Raw genomic sequence first — 13,943 nt, forward strand, 5'->3', positions numbered from 1 at the left:
GCCCATGTACTGTGTTTTTTGATATATTATTTTTTATAATTTATTAAAATTATTTCAAATATTATTTTTGTCATTCAGGCTGTAAGAAGGTCTCTATAAACTTGAAATTATAAGAACATCCTCTTCTTTTACCTGAGTTGTCGAGAAGCATTATTAGTGCTTGTGTGACATCAGACCTGACTTCTATGGGATAGTACTCGGAAATGCTTTCCAGGAAGATTTCAATCACTTTGATCAAGTTTGTCATATAAACTTTCGTTGCTTTGTGCAGCCACTTATGTATGGAGTGGTTGAAATAGTGTTTCTTGAACTTGGGATTGCAACCTCCAGAAAGCTTTATAGGAGACTGTGGAAGAGGGGACTGAGAAGGATTAAGTATCTTCTACGTGTTTGTACATTTATTAACCCTTTATTCATTCCTAAACCTGTCAGGGAGCTAGCATTCTCTCCAGTTTGTAGATGAGGAAACTAAAGTTTGAGGAGGTCAAAGAACTTGGCACACCTTTTTCTTCCCCTTAATTCTTTACACTCTGCCATTTGCATCTGCCAGAAATAGCAAGAGATGCATCTTAGAACCACCAACAGTGTATTGAATCCTCATGGTTGGACTCTCCTTTGCCTTTCTCATCTTTTTCCAGCTGGAGAACATCTCTGCTTTGTAGAGCTCATGAGACTAGATTGAGCCGGCCGAGATAATTCAGGATAACTTTAAAAATTTAAAGCCTTAATTATATCTGCAAAGTCTCTTTTGCCATGTAACCTGTATTCATAGGTTCCAAGGATTAGGTCATGGACATTTTTGGGGGGACTGTTGCCTACCATAGACAGAGGAGGAGTGGAAGAGGGAGAAACTTTTCTCAGTTTAGAAGTATATTTGAGGGAATTCTTGACATTTTTTTAAGGTAACATTTACTGTAAGTACAGGATTCTCCATTTAATGATTGTTTTTCTGCTTAGCTGGAATTTGTGGGTAAATAAATATACACAACTATAGTTTAGGGTTTATTTATCTTCCATTTCTGGTATAGGCTGCTTTTGCTTTCTTAGTTCTAATTTATAACTTTTCAAGTATAATTAAGTATAAGTTTTGAATCTTTTTTGCTTATCCATTTGGAATACATTTTCCTTGATTACTACAGATTTTTGGTTTATTGTAGTTTCATTTGGATTACGGTGGTGATGAACATTACGGCTGAGCACAGAGGTTTGGAAATTCTAAGTATCACTTCTAAAGATCTGAAAACTGATGGAGCAGACTGTTGGCAGTAATAAGTTGCCAATGGCCACTTATTTTTTGGGGGGGAAAAATCACCTTTTTTTTTTTCTTGAGGAACTAGGTTTTGTATTGTTTTTCAGAGTGTTTGGTGTTAGGAGAGGTGCTTGTGGTTTTAGGAAACACTGCATTTGTATCTTCAAATGAAATGTCACTTAGGCCTTTGATGCCATGTTTTCTAACCTCTTTAATTTAGAAATAACTTTACCCCTATTCCAAAGAATACAAATAGTTCAAGGATAAACAGTGTGTGATTGTGATGTCAGGGATGCGTCAACTTTGCTCCTCCAAAAAAACGTTCTATTCCATGCTTTCTTTTCCTACTTCAATAGAAAAATATTGACATAAATTAAAAGTGAACACTGAGTTGCTCTTTTGGGAAACTGCCCTGTCCTTTTTTCCTTTACTGACATTAAAATCATCCATTTCATTTTGCCTGGAGACAAAATCTGTTACATCAGTTTTCCATCTACATTTTGCCTGAGAAAAGATGTGAAAGACAGCTGTTTTATGTTGAAATAGATCCAATTTCTACTGAGTATGTCCACAGAGCTTTTGGGGGTTTATTTTTAACTCTGACAGAATTAATTTAGAATAAGACATAAATGAACACTACTGTCCCTAGCTAATTTTCTGAAGAATGTGTGGTCACCTATGCCTTTGATTACATAGTAGAAATATACACTCTCAAGCAAACAAGAAAAATATTATTGCAGGGTAAAATAATGTATCTGTTCAATTCCTGCTGCAGTCATTTGAATTGACTAATATTTTCATTATTTGATTAAGAATTTCAAAGAAGTTACTCATTCATTTAAGTCAGCATACCTATGTTATGTATAAAGCCTATACTCTAGATATTGTTTAATTTATATGCTAGGCTGTGGTTGGTGGTGAGAAGGTGAGGTGTGAAGCGGGAAAGGATATTGCATTGAATTCTATCGAAAGATTGCAGGCTTGTGAGATTAGGTTCCATTTTTGGGCTTCAGGGGCACCTGGACATTCTTTTCATGACCTGGTTGGAGGAGGAGCTAACAGTGCTTAAACACATCTATGAAATCGTATTTCCTCTCACGTCATTCACCATATATGGATTGAATCACCCACATGCATTGTGTGTATGTGACTGTGTGCACACACCTGTGTTGGCAGTGAGGGCAGGGATTAACTGTTCTGTCTCTGTTCCATTCTTCACTTTGAAAAGGATGAGAGAAGAGCTCTGGCCCCAAAGCAGGACAGATCTGAGTTTGAATCATGGCTCCCTCCCTTGTCAATACCTGTATAACCTTCCATGAAAAAATGGAGACAATAATAGTGAGGACTGGAGGTCATTTAAGTAAAGTGCCCTGCACATTTTCGGTCCTATTGTAGACAGTAAAAAATAGTTATTATTATTGTCATTATTAAATAAATCCTTCTGTCACTGTTTAATGTATTCCATCTATGGGAAACATATATGTATAGAAACAAAGTAGTTCTTTATTATTGTTTAAGAAACCATGTTTAGAGCCCCAGACTGCAGGTGGCTTCCTGAGCACAATAGGCTCCGAGGGTGTAGGTGCTGCCAGAAGGAACTTTCAGAGTTCAGTGTATCTTTGTAGTGTATTAATCTGCTACCATGGAAACAGGTATTTAATCCTTATAAACAAGAAAATGGCTTTCAACAAAGCACTGTTTCAAATAATATGATGGTGGTGGGCAGTATTTTTTTTCTTTAAAAATGGTATGATTTTTAAGGGACTAACCTCATTTTTGGCAATCTGATTTGGGTTTCCACAGAAACAGAAGTGACAGCTGAGGTCTCCAAGCTCCTGTAACTTGTAGGGCTCAGGTTAAGTCTCGCAAATGTCAGTTGTCCCAAGGCACCTAGAGGAGCCAACAGAAATAACAGTCAACTAAGCTTCAGGGAAAAGGAAGGAAAACAATAAATCAAACATTTATAAATTATATCTACACAATGCTGTGAGTTTGAGAAAAGCATGTGTGATGGGTAGGTAGAGAGAGACTCATGGATGTAATTCAGAGCTGGAGGTTTAGCATGTGGCTTTACCTCATACTAAACACCTTTCTATGAGTGGCTAAGTAACTTACCTATTTATAATTTATTTTTTTTTACCCTGAGTCAAGGAATATTAGGGAAAGCTAAAAGAGTGGAGGATTAATAAAATATCACATAATGGTTCTATTATTTACTAGCATGAGAACTAACTGTGGAAAAAGAAAATTAAATGAAAATGTATAAAAACCAAATTATAAAAGCAGATGTGACATAGGCCCAAGTATTTCTGTCGGGGCTTTCATGATTGGTCTTTGTAGAGATTTTCGTAATTCTGCATATTTGACAATGGCATACCTCCTAGGCTGGATGATATGAAGATACTTTTCACTGTCTTTAGAAAGATTTTTTGTAGTTCCACATCACATCAGAGAAAGAAACAAATGAGGAATTCACTTCTTGAGTTTCTAACATACTCTAAACAGACAACTTGTTTTTTCAACTCAAGTTTATTGAAAGTATGTGGGTGTTTACTGGCAACGTTTACTCCCTACACAAGAAGAGCTGTATCTCTGAATTGCTTTGTGAGTGGTGGGGAATCATATAGTCTAGGCCACTCAGATCCTTTATTAAAAATCTCATTTGAGTTCTATAAGTATTTACAAAGTTTTCTTTATAAGTATTTAAAGGGGTTTCCATGAATGAAGATTTTATAAAGGAAGCAAAACATTTAGTTGAAAAGGACTGAGTTTGTTTCGGGGTGTGAACAATATAGTTTCTCAACTTTTAAGCCTAAATAGATACAGCAAGTGGAATGTAATATTTAGATTAAAGGTAATCTCATTTTTTATCCCATTAAGGAATGATATTATTATAGGAAAATTTTATTAATTACTTTTCTGATTATAAAAATTCTGCATGTTTTAAAAAAATCTTTTAAAACAAAACTAAAGAATTAAGAAAGAAAGCCAACCACAATCTAGCCACTTAGTGTTTACATGTATTTTTGTTTTTGTTTGGCGGTACGCGGGCCTCTCACTGTTGTGGCCTCTCCTGTAGCGGAGCACAGGCTCTGGAAGCGCAGGCTCAGCGGCCATGGCTCACGGGCCCAGCCTTTCTGCGGCATGTGGGATATTCCCGGACCAGGGCACGAACCCATGTCCCCTGCATCGGCAGGCGGACTCTCAACCACTGCGCCACCAGGGAAGCCCTAGTGCTTACCTGTAAAGCGTGCACATATAAATACCATCATGTATACTTTTATATAAATTTTGACTTAAATGTAATCACAATATCCTTTCACCTATATACTCTCATGTATTTACTTGTATGAATTTATAACATATTTTTTCTAACCTACTTTATTTTTCAACAGGTATTTTCTTTCTATTTAAAAATTTTTAAAATTTAATTTTATTATTTTAAAAAATTGTGGTAAGAAGACTCAACATGAGATCTATTCTCTTAACAAATATTTAAGTGTACAATACAGTATTGTTAACTTCAGGCACAGTGTTTACAGTAGATCTCTAGAGGTTTATGCCCATTGATTGGCATTTCCCATTTCCTCCTCAGCACCTGGAACCTACCATTCCACTCTCTAATTCTGTAAGTCTGAATGCTTTAGATATGTCATTGAAGTGGAATCATGTGGTGTTTGTTCTTCTGTGTCTAGCTTATTTCCCTTAGCATTATGTCCAAAAGGTTCATCACTGTTGTTGAATATTGCAGTATTTCCTTCTTTTTTAAGGGTGAATAATCTTCCATTGTATGTATGTACCACATTTTCTTTATCTGTTCATCCATTGATAGACATTTAGGTTGTTTCCAGATCTTGGCTGTTGTGAACAATGCTGCAATGAACATGGGAGTGCTAATATCTCTTTGAGGTCCTGATTTCAGTTCTTTTGGATAAATACCCAGAAGTGAGAATGCTGGATTATATGGTAGTTCCGTTTTCAATTTTATTTTTTTTTTGCGGTACACGGGCCTCTCACTGTTGTGGACAGGCTCCGGACGCGCAGGCTCAGCGGCCATGGCTCACGGGCCTAGCCTCTCTGTGGCATGTGGGATCTTCCCGGACCGGGGCACGAACCCGTGTCCCCTGCATCAGCAGGCAGACTCTCAACCACTGCGCCACCAGGGAAGCCCCCATTTTCAATTTTTTGAGGAACTTCCATTCCGTTTTCCATAGTGGCTGCACCATTTTGCATTCCCATTAACAGCACTCAAATTTGTCCACATACTCATTAACAATTGCTGCCTTTTGCTTTTTCGATAATAACCATACTAACAAGTGTAAGACGGTATCTCATGGTGGTTTTGATTTGCATTTCACTGATGATTAGTGATGTTGAGCATCTTTTCAAATACTTACTTGCCATATGTATGTCTTCTTTGGGGAAATGTCTATTCAATTCCTTTGCCCATTTTAAATTGGGTTATTTGTGTTTTTGCTATTGAGTTGTTGGAGTTCATTATGTATATATTGACGTTAACCTCTTATCAGATACAGGGTTTGCAGGTATTTCTCCCATTCCATAGGTTGTCTTTCATTTTGTTGATTGTTTCCTTTGCTGAGCAGAAGCTTTTTAGTTTGATGTAATCCCCGTTTGTCTGTTTTTGCTTTTGTTGCCTATGCTTTTTGATGTCACATACAAGAAGTCATTGCCAAGACCAACATCATGAAGCTTTTCCCCCATGTTTTATTCTAGGAATTTTACAGTTCCACGTCTTATGTTTAAGTCTTTAATGTATTTTGAGCTGATTTTTGTGTGGTGTAAAAGAAGGGTCTAATTTCATTCTTTTATTTGTGGATATTGTTTTTCCAGCACCGTTTGTTGAAGAGACTGTCCTTTCCTCATTGTGTATTTTTGGCATCTTTATTGAAGATCAATTGATCCTATATGCACAGGGTTATTTTGGGGCTCTGTATTCTGTTTCACTGACTATATGTCTGTATGCCAGACATACTGTTTTGACTACTGTAGCTTTGTAATATATTTTGAAATCAGGAGTGTGATGCCTCCAGCTTTGTTCTTTTTTCTCCAGATTGATTTGGCTATTTGGTGTCCTTTGTAGCTCCATATGAATTTTTGAATTGTTTTTTTTCTATGTCTGTAAAAAATGCCACTTAACCTGCTTTATTTTTTAACTTCAAATATGTTATAAATATCTTTCCATGGCTATAACCATAAAATCAGTATTAACTTTTACAGTGGCTTTATAATATTACATAGTGTGGATGTATTATGTGTCATTTAACAAAGTCCCCATTTTTAGGGCGATTACATAATTTTTCTTTTATACTGTTTATGATTGTTTTAAGAAATATGTTCATACATACATCTTATTAATTTGTATTTCCTTACTACTGATTGGCTTATTTCACATATTAAGTGCCAATTTGTATTTCATATTTTATGAATTGTTTGCTATTTTATTTGCCCACTTTTTAATTGAAAATTTATTTATTTATTTATTTTTTTCTGGAACTAACACAACTTTGTAAAGCAACTATACTCCAATAAAAATTAATAAAAAAAAAATAGGATGTCATACTCCAAGCTGGTGCTGGTCTATCTTAAAGCACCTAAGGCTCAGGCTGTCTTCAGTCATACACTGGAATTGAAAGCTGTCGCCCATGAGTGCAGAGAGGCTGATAAGATACCGTCATATCATACTTTATTTAATACAGTTCGCATTTTCTTTACAACCAAGGTGATAATGAAGAATGCTGGTTAGGGACTGTATCAGTTTCTAGCTATAACAAAGTACCACAAACTGTGTGGCTTAAAACAACAGACAATTTATTCTCTTATAGTCTGGAAGCTAGAAGTCTGAAAACAAAGTGCCAGCAGGGCTATGCTCCCTCTGAGACTCTGGGTAGAATCCTTCTTTGCCTCTGCTTGGCTTCTGGTAGTGGCTACCGATCCTTGGATTCGTTGTCTTACAGCTACATCACTCCAATTTCTGCCTATTGTCACAAGGCAAGCCCCTCTCCATGTTTGTCTCTGTCTTCACATGGCGTTTTCCTCTTCTTATAAAGACACCTGTTATATTGTATTGTATTAGAACCTACCCTAATGACCACACTTTAAAGTCATTTAGGGTCATTTACAAAGACCCTGTTTCCAAATATGGTCCCATTCATAGGCATGTGGGGTTAGGACTTTTTAGAGGACACAATTCAACCTATAACAAGGACGTAGGTGATAAAGCATTGAATCCTAAGAACTAAGTATGCAAGTTTATAATTTTAAAAGTGTCTTTAAGTTAAAAATATTTCTATTGCTCAGCAATCATACAATTTTAGCCAGAAATATAATGGGCTTTTCCACTTGTATTGCTGACACCAATGCAAACCTCCTATATTTTTAATCTTTTGTTTTTCATTTATTAACTAATTCTTTGTTTTTTTAAATTTATTTTTTAAAAATTGGAGTATAGTTGCTTTACAATATTGTGTTAGTTTATACTGTACAGCGAAGTGAATCAGCTATACAAATACATATATCCCCTCTTTTTTGGATTTCCTTCTCATTAAGGTCACCACAGAGCATTGAGTAGAGTCTCCAGTGCTATATAGTAGGTTCTCATTAGTTATCTATTTTATATATAGTATCAGTAGTGTATATATGTCAATCCCAATCTCCCAATTCATCCCACCCTTCCCCCTTTTCCCCTTTGGTATCCATATGTTTGTTCTCTATGCCTGTGTCTCTATTTCTGCTTTGTAAATAAGATCATCTATACCAACTTTTTCAGATTCCACATATATGCGTTCATATACAATATTCGTCTTCCTCTTTCTGACTTACTTCACTCTGTACGACAGTCTCTAGATCCATTCATGTCTCTACAAATGACCCAATTTCGTTTCTTTTTAGGGCTGAGTAATATTCCATTGTATGTATATACCACATCTTTATCCATTCGTCTGCTGATGGACATTTAATTTGCTTCCATGACCTGACTGTTGTAAATAGTGCTGCAATGAACATTGGGGTACATGTGTCTTTTTGAATTATGGTGTTCTCTGGGTGTACGCCCAATAATGAGATTGCTGGGTCATATGGTAGTTCTATTTTTAGTTTTTTAAGGAACCGCCATACTGTTCTCCATAGTGGCTCTATCAATTCACTAAATGTTGATTTGATAATTTGAGTTCACCACCAACTAATGTTGCAAAACACTGATCCAGGACCTTATTTCCATTCCAATCTTATCTTATACAATAGTCCTCCATGTTCTTCCTGTATCAGCAAAACTGTCCTTTTCTCTGTTTTTTGAATAGGCCAAAGTACTTCCTTTATCAGGAACTTTATACATATTCTCTTTAATACCATCACCACTTATAAGGTATAAAAATATACTTTATAAGATCTCTATATAGGAATGATATTAAACCTTTATCAAAAATATAATTAAAATATTTTCTAGTTTATTGTTTGCCTTTTCCATATGAATATTTTTTTTTGCTTAGTTTTCTTGACTCATTTTGTATGTGTGTTTTATCTTTTCTAGATTTATCAATGTATAATTAATAAATAAAATTGTAATATGGTTAACATGTACAATACGATTTTATACATATGTATATACATTGTGAAGTGATTCCCACAATTAAATCAATTTAATTAAGGCATCAACACATAATTACTTTTTTTTTTTTTTTTTGGTCAGAATGCTTAAGATCTACTCTCTTAGCAAATTTCAAGTGTACAATACAGTACTATTAACTATAGTCACCATGCTATAAATTAGAGTCTCAGAACTTATTCATCTTATAATTGAATGTTTGTACCCTTTATCCAACCTCTCCTTTTGTTTTGATTATAGACACCCTAACAAGTGTCATGTGATAGTTTTGATTTGTATTTTCCTGATGATTAGTGATGTTGTCAGATACCTATTGGCCATTTGCATGTCTTCTTTAGAGAAATGACTATTGAGATCCTCAGCCCACTTTTTAATCAGGCTATTTATTTATTTTGTAATGAGTTGCCTGTGTTCCTTATATATTTTGGATAAGTAGTTATGTGGTTTGCAAATGTTTTCTCCCATTCCATAGGTTGCATTTTTATTTTGTTTCCTTTGCTGTGCAGAAACTTTTTAGTTTGATGTAGTCTCACTTTTTTATTTTTGCTTTTGTCATGTGCAGTTTTTTCTCAGTTTAAAAATTTAATTTTTATGTAGTTACACCATTCTTTTTCTTCATGGGTTTTGCCTTTTGTATCATTTTTAAAAAGGCTTCCCTCACCCTAAATTTATATCAGTAGACCCTTAGATTTTCTTCTAGTTCATAGTTTTTTTCCATTTATGTTTGATTTTTAATTTATTTTGGTATAATGGTAGAAGTGTGAATATGAATATTTCGGCTCAGAATATCTAATTTATTTACTTTCATATCAATTTTTCACTAATTTGAAATACTTCCACTACCAGTTACTAGATCCTTAGATTCTTACATATATTGAGTCTGTCCTTTCTATTACTAAGTTGTTGACTTTGGCAGCAATATTGCACTATTTATTATCACTTTGTAATATATATTTATATCTAATAGAGAAAGTTTCTTATTATTAATCTTTGTTTTCACAAATTTGGAATGAAATTGAGTCCTATAACCTAGTTCCTAAGAAAAACTCTCATTTGGATTTTGATTGGGATTGCATTAAATTTATAGATTAATTCGGAGAAAACTGATATATCTACAATATAGGCACTTCCTATCTGGAAACATGACTAGCACTACATTTTAACTCTTCTCTTATGTCCATCAGTAGTTTGTATTTATCTTCCCTTAAACCCAGCATTTTATTTTATTGCCCTTTTAGTAATCTTTGTTCATTATACCAAGAGCATTACTTTATGGACAATTGCTATTTCCAGCATTAAGTCATCTGCTCCTCAACTCCACCACTCATATCAATCTGGGATTTGCTATTTACCTGTTCAGTTTCACCACTTAGTAGCAAAGCTGGCAATGTCTGTATTTACTGGAAGTTTTCATAGAATCACACGGTCATGGGAGAATGGCATTTCTACAGTGAGAGAGGGAAAATTCCAGTTGTTTTTCCTTCTTCTTTTTTTGGTCCAGTTTTCAATTAGTTCCTGAGATAAATTGTTCTGGTTCACATATTGCAATTTTATGGTGACTACAGGGTGTGAATTGAGGAGTAAAAAGGAAGCTTCCTATGATCATTTGTCTCCCAGGAGAGGATACCTTCTACCGTGAGAGGCCCATTCTTTTGGTTTAAGGCTCTGTCTCCAGCACAATGAAAATAAATCTTAGAGGAATAACTCCTTAGACTCTTATAACCTAGAAACATTTTAATTTGCATGTTATTTCCATCTGGATTATTGTATAAGAGCAAGACTCTGACCAGTATTAGACACTGGACATAGCAGTTTTAATACTGGGGTGGTTGATAGAGGGCTGTGGGTAATAAGAGGACATCACAAAATGGCAAAGTTGGAGGAAGAGGTTTTAAAGAGGGAGAGAAGATCTTTATGAGAAGTTAGGAGAGTTCAGAAAATGAAACTTCTTCTTCTTCTTTTTTTTTTTTCTGTCTATGGCTTGTCCTGCCTCATTATATAGAAAAATTGCATGAAGAATAGAGGAATAGAGGGGGTGGAGGTTATAGCTGCTTTTACAGTAAGATCCATTAAGTTTCCTTCCCACTAGCCTAATCTCAGCCAACAGAAGGCAGGCTTATTATTATCGAAAAGGAAGCCAGCAGCAGGGCTCCTACCATGTATAGAATTCTACTGTCACCAATGCAGTCTTTTTTAGTGACACATTAAAACAAACATCCAGGCCGTAATTACTTTTAAAAAAAATATCTTTCCCAACTGTAATCATTAGGATAATCATTCAATACTGCATTTTCTAATAAAATATAGCCACTTTATTCTACCTAGTAATCTATGTGGCTTTATTACTGATGTGACAAACAAAAAAAAATCACTTCCATGCAGTTACATTTCGTGTACAGCACACACAGCTGCCACTTGAAGCTCAGCTCACAATCAATTTGATAAGTCAATCAATTTTCATTTTGTCTTCATCTCCTAGGTAACCAGAACATCCATCCAGACCCTTGCCAAGGGAGAACACTTAAAAAGTAATATGTATTCATAATCGGTTTTCTTCTAACACTGACTTAATAAAAAAGCAAAGAGCTACCCATGCAGTATTTTAAATCACAGTAACACAAATTTTCTTTGATTCTGGAGAGAGAGCTTGAGGGGAAACGTACTATAGAATACAACATCATTATATTTCAGTCTCTTATGATCTCTCAGGAACAAAAACTGCACCACCTGCTTTGTCTATTATGTGTTTAATGTGAATAACAAGCATCCCACTGCTGGTTATTAAAACAAATCATAAGCCATCTGACATTATACTTACAACTCGTCCCCTGCTTCTTGACTCTGAGAAAGTCACAACTTGGCGGGGAGGAGCGTATTGGGGCAAATGTTTTGATGTAAATACAAGGCACCTGGCCTCAAAGGAAGTCATTTATCTGCCTCCAAATCCCTAAAAAAAAAACCATTATGTAAAATATAAATATAAAACAGTATTATTGGCACAATTTAGAGGATGAAAATTTCTAACAGTTGCAAAAAGTATTAATTTTTGCCTTACCTGAATCATCTTGGTGTGTGAAGTCATGAGAAAAACGGAACATTTGGTGTTTTTAGGAATAACTCCCATGCAGGAAGTCATGGATCTTGCTAAGTTTGTTGATACAATATGACATTCAAATTCCACTGACTGTACAGGCTTCAAGTTCTGCTGGACCTGCCGCATATACCTGGACATAGCTAATTGGCTTGTTGGCTGTTATTTCCTATGGGAAGTTTTAACCCACACCTTGTAAAGGTTCAACACCAAATGTACATTGGAGAACTTACATATAAATATACATTGGAGAAGAGTAATATTTGCTGAATAACTACTGAAATTGAGAAAAGGAAGAATTTGAAAACAAAATAGTATGGATGAGATTATCAGTCCTTGACTTTCTATGTTAAAATATTGTTTTTGCTTGAATATTTTAAAGGACTTGGAAACTATTTAAGGTCTTGGTTTTATATCCAAGAGCAAAATGGAGTCAAAGATTAGACCTAGCATGCTCTTATAGGATGACCACTAACCTGAAAATCTGTCCTGGCTCTCTTAGGGCCGTTTGATGGGGATTTGATGAAAGCACTCATTTCTGTTTGGGCCTCATCTGTCACATGAAGTGTTGATAAAGAGGACACTGAGTTTCTCCTAACTCTGAAATGCTATGGTTTTATCTAATAGACTAGGAGCACTTAAGGAGTTCCTTCCTACCCCTGCATATGTACGTATAGACTATTTCAAATGCTCTAAAACTCTGAGGAACACATAACCAGAAATTTAATACTTAGCAAGATTTATATTAGAGTTTCAAAATAACATTTGGCTGGGTATTTATACAATCATTTTTTTAAGTCAAAAGCTAAAATGTAACAAAACAAAAGCAAGCAGTGCCATGTGTTTGGATTTTAATCTGCTTGAGTTCATTTTATTTTATATCATCCTGCAATGAAAGAGCCAAACTCTTTTCAGCTAACATAAGAGCCCATGATGTGTCAATTAATTCAAGGCTTTTGAGGTTATTTACAACCCATAGTAAATACATTCCATTCTTCAAAAACAAATAGATGCCATGGACTAAATAGTATTTTACTAACTCATTAATTAAGGTTCCATTCATGAAGAATTAAAGAAGAACTTGTGGGTAAACATTTCTGGAAACTTCTTGATTCTTCTTGGTAAACATAACAAGAGACAGAGTTTAGATTAAAACTTAATAAGACTTTTGTCTCCTACAGAGCTCTTTGAGGCTCCTCTGTGGTTCTTGCTGAGGAGAATAACAATCAATGCATAGGACTTTGGGAAATTTCAGGCCTCCTAAAGCTCTTCATGAAATGCCATTGTTACCTGTAGTTCATTTTAATTTTAATTATAGCCAAACCATTATATTATATATGTATATATTTTAATAAACATATAAATATAATATACAAAATACTATATATTGACATTTATTTAATATAAAAATAAAATATATAAAATAAAAAATATATATTCCATTTCTTCCCTTTCCTCTCCTCTCTATCTCTCTCTGTCTCTCTTTGTCTCTCTTTGTCTCTCTATCTCTGTCTCTGTCTCTGTATGTCCACACTTAGCTTTAATGTTTGGGAAAAGGCATAATTAGAATCACTGTGAGTTGTATGTCTTGAAAGCTGAAGATATTTTCCTACCAACTCTGCTCTATAGATCTTCTTTTGTTTCCCTTCCTTCTTGCATAGAAAATGAGAAACTTGCCTTCAGCTAACATGCCAGTATATAAGAATATTTACTTATAACTTTATGTACTATATACTGATATTTCCATTATAGTTTCAAACAGTTTAGGTGATTTTCAGTGCTGAATTTAAGTATGTTAGACTCTAGAAATATCAGTTGAATACACAGTTGAGAATTAATCCTAAGAAATTTTTAATTTGGGGTTCTAGAGGGAATCAAACCCTTAAATAATATTAGATAACAATCCCAACTCTTGTGCAGCTGGGCTCTTGGCTCTGCTGTCACCATCATCTTTATTATTTCTGTCTGTACCTCTTTGAGTC

The sequence above is a fragment of the Lagenorhynchus albirostris genome, chromosome 5 (genome assembly GCF_949774975.1).
Source record: "Lagenorhynchus albirostris chromosome 5, mLagAlb1.1, whole genome shotgun sequence".
Classification (NCBI taxonomy): domain Eukaryota; kingdom Metazoa; phylum Chordata; class Mammalia; order Artiodactyla; family Delphinidae; genus Lagenorhynchus; species Lagenorhynchus albirostris.